Raw genomic sequence first — 18,189 nt, forward strand, 5'->3', positions numbered from 1 at the left:
GTTAGAATTTCCTCATGTCCCCCAGTATTCCTCAATCAGCAGAGCAGCTGCTGGGAATACCCGTGAGGGATATCTGCAAGTATTTTCACATGATTTCTTTATCATGCTGATATCACTTTGCATCAGCCCAGAGCCAATGGGAAAATATGCTGGCACAAATCCTGCCAAGGTGCCAGTGAGGTGGCTGCTGGTCCAGGTGCACAGGCTGTGTAATTCCAGGTCTGTAGGGAGAAGTCTGTGTAGATATACCCTGTGTTCTCCAAAGGTATACAGAGAGAATGACAGGAAAGCTCAGAGGCAGCAACTGTGTTACAAATAACATAGAAATTCAGAGTACCATCTATTAAATATTATTGAATCAACAGTAGAAAATTGCTTGTTACAAACTGCAGTATGTTACTGCCCAACCATGCAAGTGCCTAGCAACAGTCCTCCTCTGGAAATTCCTTGTTGCCTTCCTAAGGTTAATTTTCCTAACAAGATTACAATTTCAAATCATCAAGAGAAAGCACTGATGGGTTCTTTTTCAGCTTTTGCTTAGCTAAAAGCTCCACCCAAGTGACTCTGGTCATAAGACATTTTCTTCTGTTACAGTCATAACTCAGGATGTGTCACAAATGCCATTAATGTTGAAAAAGACACAGGCTGAGCCTCCTTATTTTTAATCCTGACCACAAGCCTCTTGACTCTGGATCAGTAACAGAATGGAGAAACATGAGAAAAATGCACTTTTAAACTATTCCTATGCAAGCAATAATTTAAGAGGGTTTAGGGATTAACTGTAGTGAATCTGGCACAGATGTCAAATACTACTTTCCCCATCTAAACATACCCTCCTTGCCCTGCCTCTCCCTGCTCACACACCTAAGTGGGGGCACCAAGGGGACACTTGCCCATGTCTCTTCTGTTCCCTGGAAGAGTTTGGCTCTGCCACTAGATTTGCCTTGCTTGATCATATATCATCATCAGCACTGGCTCTTGGAGGAAGGTGTCCCCACCTTGGTAACTGTCTAGGACCAGAGAGGAAAGTGTGCTGTGGGCAGTGGGTGAGAGAGAGCAGTGCATCTGGGACAGACACAGAGCCTCACTGAAGAGAATCTGCTTGGGACAGGGGGTAAGGATACAGCAGCCAAGGGAGCACAGGAGAGCAGCAACAGAAAGAATAGCTTGCAAGCACATGGAAGCTCACCTTCCTTCTTAGTCTGTGCTATGGGAATAAAATTCTTCTCACAGTCAGGAGTTGGAGTGCCTGAAAAGTAATTCTAGTGGTGCAGGAGGCTGAGGAAGTGTTGGGGGAAAGTTTTGCTGAGCTGAGATACCACGTGCTGTATTTGGAGCAGCTGAGGCTCAAGCATTCCCTTCTGCTCACTCTGCCAGACAAGCATTTTTGGCAGAAGAGCAAAAAAGACACCTGGAGGCAGCAGTACCTCAAATTACTAGAGGCAGGCTTGCTCATCTGCCAAAGCCCAACTTGTAGTAAGAACATTCACTGCTCTCCAGCAGTCAACAGAGTCGTTGCTATATGGTATCAATAGAAGCAGCTGGTGCAAGTAGAGGCTCTAAAGGAGATGAACAGCAGACGAACGTTAAGTGCTCGTAATTTGTGCTCCAGGGTCTGCAGCTCAGTTCAGATCAGTGTCCTGTAACACAGAAGATACATTGTAAAGCTAAAGCTGTGTTTGCAGATGTGTTCTTTTGTAGCAGTACTAACTTTGAGCATCTCTCTTTGTCTCCAGACATTCTTTCTCCCCACATTACCCCATCAACAATGCCAGCAGAGCTGTTAGTGGGGCCATACAATGAAATAGATCTGGGAACCAGTCCAGTTTAAAAATAAACAGCAAAAATGAATACTAGGAACAAGCAGGATAAGGGGGGAAATGTTTATGCTAGCATTGTTGCTGAAAGAAATTTAAGAAACTTTGCACTGGTGAATTCTCATTTACTATTGGAGAAAACAACTGATGATGGGCAAAGTAAAATGTGAGATCGATGTCCTGGCAGTCTGAGAAAAGCAATCACTATTATTATTTACCTTTATCTCTCATAAAAGGGATTCTATTAAAGTGAGATACTACTGATTTATTACATAAATGTTATTGCCATATAGAACACTGCCTAGAGTCAGGAACTTCTGTAATCTGTAAGTAAAAATTGAGTTTCAGAAGGTAAATATTACTTTTATGGTACAGTAGAGGAAAAAGTAATTGTGAAACTCAAACTAGAATTAGGAGGTTTCTAGAGAAAATCCTGTGCCATAGTATTAGAGTATTTAAATCCTAGATTTTGTAGTCTTTGGTATAAAATAAACTAACAGTCGTGATAAAAGTTGAATATATAAAACCAGATATTTATTTTCATAATTACAAATGAAATGAGGAAATTAATTTAATGTCAAAGTGTGGAAGTAGGGGGGAAATGAGCTATGTTTTCTGAGTAAACAATGACTGCTGTTGTACAGAATAAGGAAATAATCCAATGAGTCAGTCTGTTCTTACTGGTGAAGCCATCTTCATATCACAGGACATGAAAAAGTTCATAAAGTGAAAATGGAATGAGGAAGGCATACAAAATTTAGGGAGAAATCAGACTTGCAAAGGCTAAGATGTATTTGTAAATAGGTCTTTTCATTCTTCTAAATAGCACACTGTACTTCATATTTGCAGTTAAAAACAAACAAAGGAGAGCAGAGCAGCGAACAACCTGTGCACAGATGTTGAGGGTGTGTGGTGGAGCAGGGGGGACAGGCACAGGTCTTTCCACACCTCTTCTAACCTCCCAACACCTCGAAGAAACCCATGCCTTAAAGCATGGGTCTGTTCATTAGTTTCAAACATAATCATATCTTATCTGTCTGGGCTTTATAAAGTGGATCAAAAGACTGGAAGGACTGTCATTTATCTGATAAGGCAAGAACTATCTGAAGAATTTTTTGAGTTGCTGGAATTTGGAAACTGGGAGTGAAAGGCAATGCATTTGGAGTCCAGCTGCAATGGAATATTTTAGTTCACCTGAAATGTATCATTTTTAGAGATTTCAATGCAACACTAAGTTGAGAGCATTCTGCTTCAGGCTGAGTTAATTGTTTCTTTGCCCCAATTAATTTTCAAGGTTTTTAAAGGAAGTGAAGATAATTTTGAAATTATATATTTAACTATTTAATAAGAAAAAGTTCAGAATGAAGTAAAAGGTTTTATTGTCATTAACTGTTGTGAGGTTTTTTGGTTTTGCTGCATGGTGCTTATCCCTCATACTGATGGAGAGATTAGCTCAGATTGTTGTGTTTTGTCTCTGCACCCTCTTTGTGAATCCATTTTCCAGATCAAACGCCTCCTTGTATATTTAAAACTCTGCCCTTACTTCCATGCCCTGATTTATGGAAGATAGGGGTAAATCCTCTATCTTCTTCCTGACTAATAAAAGGGTTGATTGAACCCTTATTGCTGTAAGATAAATAATTTTTGATCAAGTGCTGCCTCTGTGACCTGCTCTCTATACTTTTGCTTTTCACAGATTGTGCAAGTAACTTCAGCAAAAAATTATATGGTTTCTGAGAGTTCACTTATTTTACATCTGGCAAATTGTCTCATAATTTATAATGCTCAAGATTTTAGAATGAGAGTGTAGTTAATTTATAAAGACATGTATTATTTTCATATGCCTTTATTTAGAAAAATCTTTCTTTCTCCCAAACATGCCTAATTTCCAATCTGATGTTACTGTCTAAAGGCATAGTAGCCAGTAGGAAAGGGACAAAGTTGTCAGTGTTCCATGGCTGTTTGTTGGTGATGTGAGATGAGATGCTGGTCCCGGCCTCTGTTTGTTGTAGTTGCAGACACCACCGTCTCAGTTGTCACCCTTCCTCAAATGCTCAGCAGAGTCAGAAAAGGGAACTGCACACTCGTTCTTTTTGAAGGCAAACCTCCAAAAGCAGGTTTGAAGTAAATTCACAGGGCAGATGGGGAAGCTTCCTCTCTCACTGCCCATATTGAAAATGTGATCTAGGCATTTCCAGAGCTACTAAACTTTTAAGGTAGAAAAGGAAGGATTTGATGTTAACTTCAAGAAGAATTTAAGTTTTAACTTTGGTATTAATGTCTTAATCCAAATTTAAGCAAGTCCTTAACTGCTAAAAACCACACCTTTTGAGATTTAATGTGAAAATCATGCCATGCTGTCTGTGGTGCAATAACCGAGGATCCAGGCCAGATGCAGATCACTTTTTCCATAACTGCCTTACCACCAAACTTTAAGATTTCAAAGGCAATAAGTAGGATCACATTCAGTGAAAAAAATTACAGAATTGTGCCATCAGGTAGGTTTTAAGGACATAAAGAGGCTGTGAATAATAGTAACAGACTGCTTCAGTACTCCTGGTGCCCAGGAATGATCCACTGCAGCTAACTTGGGAGCTCTTGGTAATAGCTCGTAGTTATTTCCTATTTAGTCAAGCAAGTTTAAGGCTAGAGGACTTGTAGGTTGTGGCCCTTGTCAGTGAGGTTGAGTATGGCAATGGATGAGCAAAAGATTTTATTGTGAAGGTGTTAAGATACTGAGTTCTTAACTGGATGCTGTGTTAGTGAACAGGCTTTTAAAAACCAATGCAGAAATGGGGAAAAACCTTTAAATTTTGCTGTCTTCTGTTTACACTTGAGAATAGCTCCCTAAAATGGTTACAGATGTTCCACCATCTGTAAATGAAAAGTTTAATAATAATAATAATATGACTAAATAATAAATATGAATAGTAATAATAGTGTTGAAGAGCTTCATTATTTGTGCAGTGCTTCAAGAATGAAAAATGTTAAATTAATCCAATTAGTAATTAAAGTTTGTGCATGTAATAGAAAAATATGCCAAGTGACTTAGATTAGAAAGCAGTTAGTCAAAATTTAGCCTCTTTAGTCTGTTCTTTGTGGAAAGATGAAACCCAGGATTGTTATTTTGTACACTGTGAAAACTGAGTAAGAATTAATGGGTGTTTTATAATTCATTGACAACACACCACATTCATTAGCATGCATTTATGGAATTATGATATTCCCCTGTATATGTGTAATGTATAAATATTAAAAAAACCTTGTATCAAATATATACTGATTATGTATACTGATAATGTAATGTATATATAAATAATATACTGTATATACTGTATGTATTTTTATTTTTTAAAACATTCATGTGCTTATACATTTGAATGCTCCATACAACTTCTCTAAAGCACAACTTCTAGTTGCATGTTACAATCTGGCATTTCAAATACTCAGAAAACAAAGTGCTGTCTGACAGAGCAGACAACAGGCTTGCAAAACTGCACTTGAAAATAATGAATTCAGGAAATACCTTGTGCCTGACCCCAGCAACAATCTCTTCCTCCCTAAGAGTGATCTGTGTGCTCTGTGCTCCACAGAAATGGCAAACACACAGAAATGGCAAACACACAGGCTGGAGGGAGGGGGGCATGGAGGAAGAATTTGTAGCTAATGCAATTGTCTCCTTTTTGTATAGATCCATGTCGCCATTTTTGCTTACATGGGGCAGCGTTCTTTTCTTCTGTCAGGAAAGCTCTGCATTCTGCAACTGAAGGCACCATTTTATTCTCAAAGAAAAGGCAAATGCATCCTAAAGCTGCCTAGGATAGCAGCCACAGCAGGATAATATTTTTAAATCAAATCTGTCTCTGCTATTCAGCCACCATTTTCAAATCAGTTTTTAATTATTTCTATAATTCTCCTCCCCTCTGACCTGACTCCTATGCTTTATGGCCAACTGAGCAGGGAATCTGTCCATAGATCTAGAGAGTCAGTGTTATTTCTAGGAATTTGGAAGAATGGGATACTGTGGAGATGTTTTATCTCTAAGATTCGTTTTATCTATTGATATACCTCTGAAAGTAGAAAAGAATAAATAAACATGTGTTTAAAAAACCCCAATGATTTGTGTTGGTGGACTCCCCTTCCACCTCCCTGCGAGGGTGGAACCAAGTACAGAAGAGAACAAGGAATGTCCTTGTTGCTGCTTGCTGATCATCATGAGTTTTCTGTGTGTTCCTAACCAGGACAGACAGGGGCTGTTACTCTTCATTGCCTTGCCCCTCGTGGAAGTATTTATAGCAAAACAAGTGGACATAAGGTGTCTGTTACCCAGAGCCTTCAAATAAATCTAAATCAAATCTTCAGTAGTCTTCTAATACTGGAATAAGTAATTACCCAGAGCATGGGGAATTCATGAGTCTGGTCCCACATCTTCCCCATCCCAGAGTACCTGCTTATCATCCACTTTCCAGTAATGGATAGCTTGGGTAGAATGCAAATAATCAAGACAAGAGGTTGTTCCAATAATATTCAAGACAGTAGAAAGTCTAGCAGCAGGGCCATCTCCTAGAACATTACAGTCCCTAAACTGTCCTTTTAGTTAAAACACTTCTGTACTTCCAAATAAATAAATAAATCTCGACTCTGTGTTTGGAAGGATGGTACTGCAACTGTGTAATTCCCTATTACAGGTAAAGAGAGTTCTGATTTGCTTTCTTGTTGCAAGGCTGGCCTGTCAACACAATGTCTGGTTCTCTTGGCTAAACTAAAAATCTGACTTAGTCCAGATACATACATATATATATGAAATTTTTTGTCGGTCAGATGCTTAGATCAGATCTAGTCCCCATTATGAATGTTTGCAGGCTTCAGATGCAGACTTTTCTGTCTGGTGACTGCCTCCACGTTTCTGTTTTCCATATTTCATACAGCCATTATCTATTTAATAATATTTAGCCATTATGTATTTCATAATATTTGAAGTAGCCTGACAGATAATTTCAGGAAGGTAGACAGAAAAATGTCACTTTTCCCTATGTGCCTGTCACATATTCTGTTGTCTCCCCTTACTTATCCCAGTTAAAACCAGCAGTAAGTAAACATTAATAAGATAACAAATCACTACTATATTTATTTCCTTGTATATTAGCTCTATAATATTTTTATTTCCTTGTGTATTAGCTCTATAATATAATATTTTATATTTTAATATTTTAGATTCTTCTATTTACTCAGCTCAGCAGTGCAAGGAACTTTTCCCTGTCCCATTGAAGATGTGTCATGTCTGCCACGTTGATTACTGAGTCATTAAGACACTACAGTGAGGATTAGGTGACAGCAATCAGGGTGCTGTGCATTCTGCCATAATCACCAGAAGAGTAGTATTCACATACTTTATGTGGTTAATGCCTGTTTTATGTGCTGTTTTTAAATGCATATTTATGTCCAAAATTTTATGTGCAAAATTATATAGATATCGAGACCTAAGGTCAGAAAAAGCATTGAAACATCATTCCACTTAGTGGCTCTCTTGACCCTGCCTAAACCAGTGCTTGTCCAACAACTATTGATTGCATGTTTCAGTAAAATTTTGTTTAGTTGTTATTTCTTCATAGTAGGTCTTGTTTCTGAAGTACTGCAAGTATTCTACTCCCTCTGTTACGATCAAAGCAGTATTGAGAAGACCTAACTGAATCTCCCAAATGTTGTATGAGTCAACTATTTAAAAAAGAATTTGCATAAAGATCAATATTCCAAACAGTTAACATGAAACAGGGGCAAAACTATCCAACTGTTTGGATCGTGTTCCAAGTGTACAAGCAGAATGCTTTGAAAGTAATAGTAATAACTAATATTGGATCAAATAAAAGCTCAAAGTACATAAAATCTTATTTAAATTCCAAGGGTAAAAAAAAGTTGATAGAATATATGCACTAACAGGTTTTTCATAAATGCTCAAATAGGAATGGAGAACTAACAGTAGATAAGGAACAACCAAAGCTCTAATATCATTGTATTAATGCCTCCTTTTTCATTGGTAGGTTCAAAATAGCTTTAAAGTATGATCCCAGGATTATCAGTGTGTATTCCACTGAGAGAGGAATGAATTCACAGTGGAGGAATTATAAAGTGGCAGAAGCAGAATAGAACTTGCATCCTGTTGTGGTGTGTTAACCACTAGACCCCTTTACCAGGAGTGCCCCTTTTTGATAAGGCGTTCAAGGGGACAAACTCAAAACTATTAAGCTTTACATTGGCTTTGGAAACATGGATATTTGTACTGTAGCTCTTTTGTTGAAAGAACATAAGTTCAAAATTAGTGCACAGTTTGGAATCTAAGCAGTAGTGAACTGTAATAGTTGGGTAACTGATACACAATTAAAACTATAAAAGATATTCCAAACATATTAGCAATGTGTTACTGAAGTTTTAAGCAAACAAGTAACAATATGGATTTCAGTGGATGCAGAAATAAAAGCATGTGTCGTCAAACTTCATATGAATAGACTCCTGTCTATTATCACAAATAGGGGCTTTTTACTGCTCAAATGTACATCTCAAGTGGTGTTCTTAGTTCAAGGCAAAACACATCTCTTCTGCACAAACCACAATTTGGCAAGGGGCTGTAGGGTGTTTTGAATGGATGAAAATTAACTGACAAATGCATCCCAGGACTGTACCCATCTCTTTGTACCCACAGCTCTTTGAGCTGATGCCCAAGAGCTGCTTCATTCCTGCAAACTATGTGGAACCCCAGAGCCATAGTAGGGAGAAGCATAGAGGCCCCTCCAGTTAGGTTCATGTAGAGCTCACTCTGCCCCTGCTGGATTCAGAGGTAAAACGTCTGATGGTTTAAGCAAAACCAGAATCTATTCCTTATTACTGCACATCAGCAGGGAAGCCTCATTAGGGTTGGAAAAAGTGTTTTTGTGATACACATTCTACTTGTGCATGTGGACGTGTATCTGCCTTTCAGACTGAGCATATATATAGAAAATATTTTAGAGGCAGTTTTGACTTCTATGCTATTTCTGAAGTGCGTTATGAACCGGTGAGTTTATATAAATACTGCGTAACAGTGATAGCCTCCAAACTTCAAGGTTGCTTTATATATTGTGGTGACTCAGGGAGGCTGTTGGCAACGGAGCGGCAGTTCTGCAGCACTGGGGCTGTGGGCGGGCGGTGGAGTCTTCTAAATGCATCACACACAAACTTTCCGAAAAAGTCAAAAACGCGATTCCCTAATTAAATACAGTTTTATTCCTCCTGCCGCGGGGTTTTGGGGCTCCCTCTAGCGGGGAATTTTAGCGTTAGGAGCTTTTCTTAGGGGCTGGTTCTGCTCGGCAACTTCCAGAGCTGAAAGACAAGATGGCTGCGAGCGCCTCCGCAGCTGGAGCTCCTCCCGCGCTGCGGGCCGGGCTGTTGCCGTGAAGTTAAGAGAAAAGTTAACATCCGCTATGCCCAAACGCCACGGCTCTGGCAGGGCTCGCTCCTTGGAAGCGACCGCTGCCTTTGCTTTAGCCAGCGCTGTTTGCCGGCCGCGCCGAGCCCCGGCAGCCGGGGGTGTTTCGGCAGCGCCGGCGCGGCCGCTGAGGGGAGGCGCGGCCCGAGCCCGCCCCGGGGCCTGTGGGCCGCGCCCCGCGCTCGCCGGCCCGCGGCGGGAGGCTGAGGCCGCCTCTTAACTACGGGTTTTAGAAGTCTTGAGTCCTATGATAGTGAAATCCGTTTATTATTAAAATGGGAAGCGTTTTAGAGACCTCGTTTACTCTCGATTGCTTCAGAGGAAATATTTTGTTGTAGAAAAGACAAGAATTTTTTTTTTTCACTTTCCCCCCCCGTTTTTTTAGTCTGTTTTACTTCCCGGTTCTCTTGACTCAAAGCAGGCTAGTCAGAGATGAAAATTGATTACTACTGAGCATTTATACCAGTCTTAAATTTTAGTTTCCTTTGTACTTTTTTTTTTTTTTTGAGACTATGTTAATATTGTTTTTAATTATGCGTTTGGTGCTTATTTGACCAGATAGTGCCCTGCTAAAGCTCGCATTGCACGGAGAGTGTGTGCTTGTCATCCGAGATGTGTGTAAAACACCCGCGGAGTTCCTGCAAGGAGAAGTGGTCGGCTGGGCTGCTGAATACTGAATCCAGCAGTTATCTTAGCTGCAAAAGTAATTAAATTTGATTATTTTTCTTATTATTATACTGGCACAAAATGAGAGTTGGAAAATATCACTGAAACAATTAAAACTGGCAGCAAAAAATAAGAGGTTTTTTTTTTCCTTCCCATACCTCCAGCACAGTTACATTTATAACTGAGTATGTGTCTCTTGTGGTCTCGATTACATCCTGTGTTTTTAGCTGGCAGCGTTTCCTCTGCAGAGGCCCTGTTCTGTATGCCAGCATACATTTCTGTGTATATTAAAAGAACAGAATCAAGATGAAATAGTAAATGACACTAAATCTCCCCACCCCCCAAAAAGTGAGGGTTTGATACTAATGCTTGGCACAAAATAAAAAGAGGTATATCTACCGTCATGTTTCTTTTTGTAAAAGCAGGGAGTCTTCTAGCTTTGTGTTGTCAAAGAAGATGGAGCAATTAGTTTAAGTCATCAAATGTGTTCCACAGACCTCCCCCATTCTTTAGTATTTAAATATTTGAAGACTGTATTTTTTCAGTAGTGTTTTTTGAAAATGGAGCTTGGCCGCAAGTCCTCACCTACAGAAACATCTCTTTTCAGTTTGCATTGAAGCATTTTTGGATCAGTGAGCTCTGCTAACAGCTGTATTCAATCTTGAGTAAAATCACTTCCTGAAAAAAGTGAAATTAAACTTAATATACAAGTTTGCTTGGAATATAATACCATGGAGTTAGGGAACTTTGTGATTATGAAACTGAATCCTTTCACCCTGCTGAGGTAATTTCTTGTAAATTGTACACTATGGAAATCTTTAATCAATGTCAATGTTTTTAAAGCTAAAATTCATATGATTCAAATGTGCTTTTTATTTCTCCTCACATAGAGGGTTTGGTGGGTTTGCTTGTTTTATGTTTTAAAAAGAATTTTCTGCTGTGGTTGTGTGAGGTAGGAGAAGAGTTAGGGCACATAAAATGGCATTGTTACCTGCCCTAAGTGTTTGGCACTATAAGTCAGGTCATGAAAATCATAAGACTGATCAAAAAAGAGAAAGCTACATCTCATTCTATAAAAAAAAAAAATATTACAAAATCAGTCTGTTCTTCAGTTTAATACTGCAGTGTTACACAGAAGAGATGGGAGATGTTTTGTATTTTTTAATGCATTTAGGATGAAATATGAGATTCTTTATATATTTATGCTGTGATTCAAAGGTGGAATCTGAGCTCACCTGCGTATTGGTGAGCATCACTCCTGTGATATAGACTGAAACCATGGAATAATGCTCAGCTCACAGCCAGACTTAGGCCCTTGAGACTGAACCCAGCCTTTTGGAGACTGCGCTGTTCAAGGCACAGGAACCTAAAGAGGCAAAACAGAACCAAAAGTATCCATGAACTGAAGCAGTGTGTTAGAGTTGTTGACACAAGTGTATTGTTCATGAGACTTCATGATCCAGGGCCTTAAAACAAGACCAAAAAGACAAGTCACCAAACCCAAATTGCTCAAATGTTTTTAATTAGAGGAATGGAATGTTTGAATCCTTATAGGGGCTGAGCAGCTGAGTCTGTCATTGGGGCACTCCAGTAAAACCCTGCCCTAATGGTGCCTAATTCTGTGGGTACCTAAGGACCAAAACATACTCTGTGTGTGTTTCTTCATTCAGTAGTTTGGAAACGGAATATAAGGGAAAAGATTCAAATGTGTTTTTCTTATATTGGGATGAATGCCATAGCCACAGGCTACAGAGTCTATTCCTCTTCTTCCTTACTAGCATTATTGCATTATTTTATATAAATCTGTGGCCATATTGATAGCAGAAATTGAGAGAGGTACATTCCTGAGTGCTCAAGGCAGCAGGCACTAGAATGGGGTCTGAGTGCGGGCTCCAGGTTGAATTTGGGGCTCCTGTTTCCATGGGATATTCCAAATGTTTGTTTCTTCTGCAGCTCCTTGCATGTATGGTTTTCTTCAGAAGCATGTGTGGCTTCTCTTCCCCTTTCCCTTTACTCATGGCTTGAGTAACCTGAGGGCCTGCCTTGGAGCAGGAAATTCCAGGAGGAGGAACACCACCTCCTATGTGTGATAGCCAAGTGACTGACAAAGTGCCATTTAATTTTTCATGCTGTCAGCTTTAAAGAGAAACCCTCCTGTCAGCAGAGTTTTGCTTTAAAATCAGTTTTCACTTCCTGATTTACCAGGATACAGCAGGAAAAAGAGTAGTTTACAAAATATTGTAAAATCTTATCTAGTGTGAATGTGGTGGGGTTCTGTTACTGTTTTATATGCTATTTCATCTTATTGTTGGATTATCTGAATTCTTCTGTGAAAAATATAGGTATAAATTGCAGTCCAAATATTTGTACAAAAAATACTCATTGGAAGTTTTATTTTAATGCAAATAAAAATAATTGCTATCACCCCAACTGAGTTCAGTCATAGTGCTTAAGGAACCAGAGGCTGTTCCTTAGGGCTTTGGTTGCCTTATGGTTGGAACACCATATTTGAGTTGGATTTCTTGTAAAATGTAGAATGCATCCTCATCTGCTGGGTGATAAAGCCCTCTTGGGAACAGAATTAATTTTTTTCTTAGCATGGTTGCTCTTTATTTTATCCAAATTCATGTAACTAAAATTAAAATTTGGACCACCCCAACCATTTCTTTTCGTTTTGCCGCCAACAAAAGAGCATTTTTTTCATTCCTGGTCCAAATTGTTAAGATGCCCCTGAGGACCTTTGTTTACAGTGTCTTCTCATTCTTTTTTTTTCCTTGACATTCTCCCCTCCTTCCAGCAGTGAGATACTAATTAAAGAGAGGACACAGTGACCCTGGGTTGTTTAGAAGTCACAGGGGAGTGGTGGTGGCACAATGACAAAACCATCCCTGCAGGAAGTAGTCAGGCTGGAGACCCGGGACAATACTCACTTCCATCACCTGTAAAAACCCCTTCAATTTGGAGATCCATCCCAGAAACAGATTTATTTTCCCTTTAATAAAGTATCTTCATTACAAACAAAGCCTCCGTATCTCTGTGTGTCAGTCTGTTAACTGAGTTATTATACAAGTACTTGTTTTCTTAAACAATTACTGAAAAATATTTCTCTTAACAGCTTGTAAAGTAAAAGCAGTATTAAGAATAGCATGTTAGAATGCACCATCACATTTATGTTTAATTTGAAGGAAAAAGCAGTTGGTTATCTTTATATCACCCAGCAGGATTATGGTCTTATCTAGTATATAGGAATTTTGCAATTTTATGATGGCTATTATTACTTAATTACTAGCTCATCGAGACTTGCGGTGTTTTACGAGCACCAGAGAAATCCAGGATTCATTCCCCGCTGGGTTTTGTAAACTGGAGCAAAAAGTCACTTTGGATTGACACCTGTGAAAACAAGATTTCTGTTTCCCCAGAGCACTCAGCCGCAGGGCATTTGCAGCGTAAGGTGAAGGCTGGGCCCTGCAGAGCTCTGCTGGCAGGAATGTTAGTGCAGCCAGTCAGAGAAATCAGCAGGCTCTAGGCCTAGCCCTCAGTCGTCAGCGTTATCTGTACTCTCTTATCTTGTACCGTAAAAGAATCCAGCTGATTTCAGTAGCTCTCCACTTGGGCTGGCCTGCACAAATCAGATTGCAGCATTGAAGTTAGCAACATGATACCCATCATTCCATTACAGGGGAAAAAAAATCCCACTGTCTGCGGGCTGGATCAGACTGCAGACAACATGCTCTTTAAAATGCATAATTAAGGGATTTTTTGATTTTTATCCTTATGGAGTTTTGTTTTCCCAATTAGGAACAAAATTATCTAGGAGAAACATTTAGAAGAGTCCTGTGTGAGGCAGAGAAGAGAGCACCATTGTGTCCTATTCCACAGCCTGCACAAATCAGTGTCTTAAAAATAGTCTTTTAACTGAGGTTTTGTCTGTTTGATTTTTTAACTAAGTATTCTTGGAGGTATGGTGATACCTGGAATAATTACAAGATTTTAATGTGCCCATTTCACTGAGCATCAACCTCTGCAATAACACTTATCAATTAAATACCGTTTCTTTAGCCCAATTTAAAGTTTTAAGGTAATCCAAGTATGGTAGACATGGATCCATTGGGGCTGTCAGTTCCACATGCCTAACATGCCTTTCACTTTTGAGTTAAGCGGTGTAAAAACTGTAAGGAAAAAAAAAGAGAAAAAGGCAGTATATATGTAATTACAATTATTTTGCAATATCTTTGATTGTACCAGTCAAAACCATCCTGATCAAATAAAAGGTTTTCTCTAAGAATATCTATATTCTAGATAGTAGGCACTACAATTTTGATAGCATTTGTTCTGTAAACTCTTTTTTCCTTCTTACTTTTTAATGACCTATTGATGCCTCAAAAGCTGAAGTACTGCCTGTTTAGATTGGCTCATGGCCTTGCATCTTCAGGAAGGCACTGTGCCCCAAGACCTAAACCATCCTGGAAAACAGATTATGTCTCTCCCTGCAGTGACTCCGTGACCCCTCGCACCTACCCGGGGTGTGAGCTGGCTGTGCAACTAGAGACCCACAAAGTTATTATTGTGTCTGGGCAGCAGGAAGAGCTAAGAGTATCCAATTCTATCAAAACCTAACTCTGTGACCAGATGGGTGCCTGGCAGGACTGTGTGGCTGTGCAGATGTGGCCCAGGTCGGGTAGGAGCACACAGCAGCTGCTTTGCTGCTGCTGAGGCAGGGTGCACAGTGCAGGGCTCACACTGTGGGGACAGAGTGGTACCTGGAGCCCGCCTGGAGCTCCTCGCAGCTTCCTGCGCTGGTGCCCCGTTTGCTGAATGCCGGCAGTGTCACAGCCCTGAGCTGGGCAGGGTTCCTGGCACTGCTCACGGAGCACACTCGGTGTCGCTGATGCAGCAGGCACTGCCCTGGGTAGAGCAGGGGTGACCAGCATCCTGCCAGGTGTTGGCTTTTGGCTGTCTGGGCATTTGTGGGAGGCAAGGACAGGCATGAATGTAGTGACTGCCCGCAGGAAAGAGCCTGCTTAAAATGAGAACGTTGGCCTTTTGGGTACCACTGGGGACTGCAAGGTTGGAGTAGAAGGAAGGCAAAAAGGGGCTCAAAAGTGTGTCCATTTGGGTAATCTTCTGTTTCAGAGCAGGAGACGTTTGAGACAACTATAAGGCACAGCTATTGCTGGACTAAAGTTGTCACCTTTCAAAAACTTGGGGAAAAGATGACGTACAGTTTGGTTTTTAAGTAACCTTTACCAAGGAGAGCCCATTTGTGCCAAGTTTTCACTGCATTGTATCATGAAGCTTGTGCAGCTTTGATCCAGCACAGAGTTTACTTGAACTTCATTTAACATCTCAGAGAATTACAGCATCATTGATTCCAACCAAAATGTGCCAGCCAGTGTTCTTGACATTGCTGTTGCTTATTGCACTGCCCATTTGACTGGATTGTTATTGTTCAGATTCCTTTCTGGTTTTGTAATGGCTGCATTTCACATTAAAGTTCAATGGTTTAATTAAGGAAATGACTGAATAGGAAGTTACTGTTACCATGATTTCAGCTGTTGAAGAAAGATTTGCCCTGCACGTGAGGAAATTTGTGAACCTAAGCTTTTTGTTAAATGTGCAACATCTCCACATTGTTTTTTAAACCACTGATATTCATATTAATTAATCACACCATTTTCCTTCTCTTTGTGGAGGCTGATTAGTTTGTTTCAAAGCATGTAGTGTACCACAGCATCTTTCACTGAAGCATGGTTTTAAACAAGAGAGTATTTCGTTTGCAAGTTTCTTTGAGAATTGAAGACAAAACTAAGGACATTCTGTGTTTGCAAATGTCTCTCAAAATGAGAACATTTTACGTGCAGCTACGTAAACCCCCGAGTAACTGCTTGCTTTCAGTTTTGAGGCTGGTCAGGACTCTGCAGTCAGACTGCATCTTGATGCTGCTGTTCCCTTGGCAGTTGGGTGGGATTTAGAAGTTCTGCCTCTTTTCCCAGGTCTAGCCAATCCTGTTGTGTTAAGCAGCTGTCTGCATCAGAACATTAGGAAAACATATATATGAATATCTGCAGATTTAAACTGTATCAGTTTTCTTTTCCACTGCATAGCACACCCACATAAAGCAGTTGATTCAGTCCCACTAAGGAGTGTGGCAATGTCTGCTTTGAAGGGTGGAACAAGTGGCTGGCATGGATGTGGAGAGGGAATGCTATGGCAGGGAGAGACATCTCTTAAATCAGGTCTGCTATAAATGAAATCTCAGTGAAGAAAAGGAGCTCACATCTGTACAAGTAGTCCCAAGTCCCCATTCTGCCAAACGGTGTTTATTGGTTTGATCAGCTACCAGATAATTGCAGTGGTACAGTAAATAGTAAGCACTATCTGTCTTAGGAAGCCTGGAGTTTCTCAGAGGCAGGGTTTCCTCTCCCCCACTGCCCTCCCCCCCCATGTTTACTTTATAGTTTACAGTTCATGAAAGAAGCAAGAAGAAGGAGTAGTCCAGCCCAAACTGAGATCTGTAGGTAGATACCATAAAATAATTTCCATTGTAGGGTGAACTGCCTAGTAGGCAATCGACAGTGCCAGTCAAGAAGTAGCTGTGGTTAATGAGAGGCACGTTGCCTGGCTGGTTTAGCATTTCAACAAATGAGTTCTAGCAAAGTTTTGATTCAACTTGAATTTTATCAGCCAAACATAATAGGAAATTAGTATTTAGACAATTTTAAGCATTTAAACCAACTGTAGTTGAGGAATCTGAAGTATAGATTATAAGAGGACGTACTATTTTAAATGGCAATGTTATGGTAATACATTCTAGAATTAACCTTTTAGTTAATTTAAGACTGCCTTTTGTTTTGTTAAAAAATTAAAGGTCGTCTACAGTGGTGACATTTTAAAGACCTAACCTGATTTTTTTTAGTGGAAATAAACAGATTGTTTCTGTATCCTACGAAGACATTAGTAAAAACTGCAGCAAGGAAGCCCAACGTGAGTTGTTATTTGTGATGCTGCTTAGGCTGATTTGTGGCCAGGTATTACATATTTTGATACAAAATATATAATTACATATTTTGTACAAAATATATCATATTATTGGGGTTTTTTAAACTAAGATGCAAACTGGGCTTTATTTTGCAGTTTAAGTCATTTTTATCTCAAAGACTCAGTTTCTCCTATTTTTCTTTTTTATTCTGTGAGAATGAAGAAAGAAAAATCTGGTCAAATCTGCTGGTGAAACTAAGGCTTAGCCCACTGAATATAGTCACCAAGGGATTAATGCAGCTCTCTTGTCCTTTTTTCACTCTGGCTTAGATCCTGCAAAATCATGTGCCTACATGATTTACACCCATGAACTGTCATACTGTATGTCATCGCTAGGAAAAAAAGGTTTATTCTGTCTCAAGTTACTAAATACTGAATCAGATTTTAAAAAGTCAAAGACCTCATAGTGTCAGAAAAAGTTAGGAGTTGGTTACTGGTGGCAGGAGCAGTTGAAGGTGGTATTAAAATATAAGGATTTTTCTTTACTCATACCTCCTGTCATTCCATTTGTAGTTGATTTCAGAGCACTCCTATTTCTCTGAGTAATGTCATTTCCATACGTGCACACACAGAAGTTAATGGTGTGCTTACACAGTCTGAGGCACTGGTGGGAACAACCCTTCTGTGGAATGAAGTAGCAACTTTAGTGGAAATATAATGAACAAGGGGATTAAAATGGAAGCATTTAGGCATATTTAGATTTCAACTTTCATGTCTTTTAAGTGATGTCTGTAATTCTGATGAAAATTCTTCTTGAGTTGTGAAACAGTGGGCTCTACTCAGAAAACAATCTAAAATTCCTTGGATGCAAAATGTATTTTTTCACTTAGTGCAGAATGTGATTTATATAACATCTCAGCTGACATGATCTGACATGTTTTTATGAATTCCTTTGCAAGGCAAAAGTGCCTCTAGTTGCAATTTATAGTAATGAGACTGTCTGCTGTAGAGTAACTGATTACAATGAAGGTATAAGAAGCAGGCATGTTTGCCTTTCCAACTCATTACCCTTTCCTTGCTTCTCGAGTACCTAAGCCCGTGTTCTGGAGCAGTGGTATCTCTGGGTCTCCAAAAGCATTCTGTTTGTCCAAACACATTTTTGTGTACTTCACCAAATGTAGTCAGATGGTATTTTGGACTGGAGTTCAGCTAATTGGGTTGAATACTATATCTAACAGATAAATTTGAAAAATACAAAAAAGCTCTGTC

At 39.6% G+C, this 18,189-nt stretch overlaps 1 protein-coding gene across 5 annotated transcripts in view; it reads left to right on the forward strand.

Annotated features, from left to right (window-relative positions):
* Window positions 1-18,189, forward strand: part of RBMS1 (RNA binding motif single stranded interacting protein 1) — a 142,783-nt gene that overhangs the window by 23,967 nt on the left and 100,627 nt on the right. The gene's annotated exons all lie outside the window — the stretch shown is intronic.

The sequence above is a fragment of the Ammospiza caudacuta genome, chromosome 8 (assembly GCF_027887145.1).
Source record: "Ammospiza caudacuta isolate bAmmCau1 chromosome 8, bAmmCau1.pri, whole genome shotgun sequence".
NCBI classification, from domain to species: domain Eukaryota; kingdom Metazoa; phylum Chordata; class Aves; order Passeriformes; family Passerellidae; genus Ammospiza; species Ammospiza caudacuta.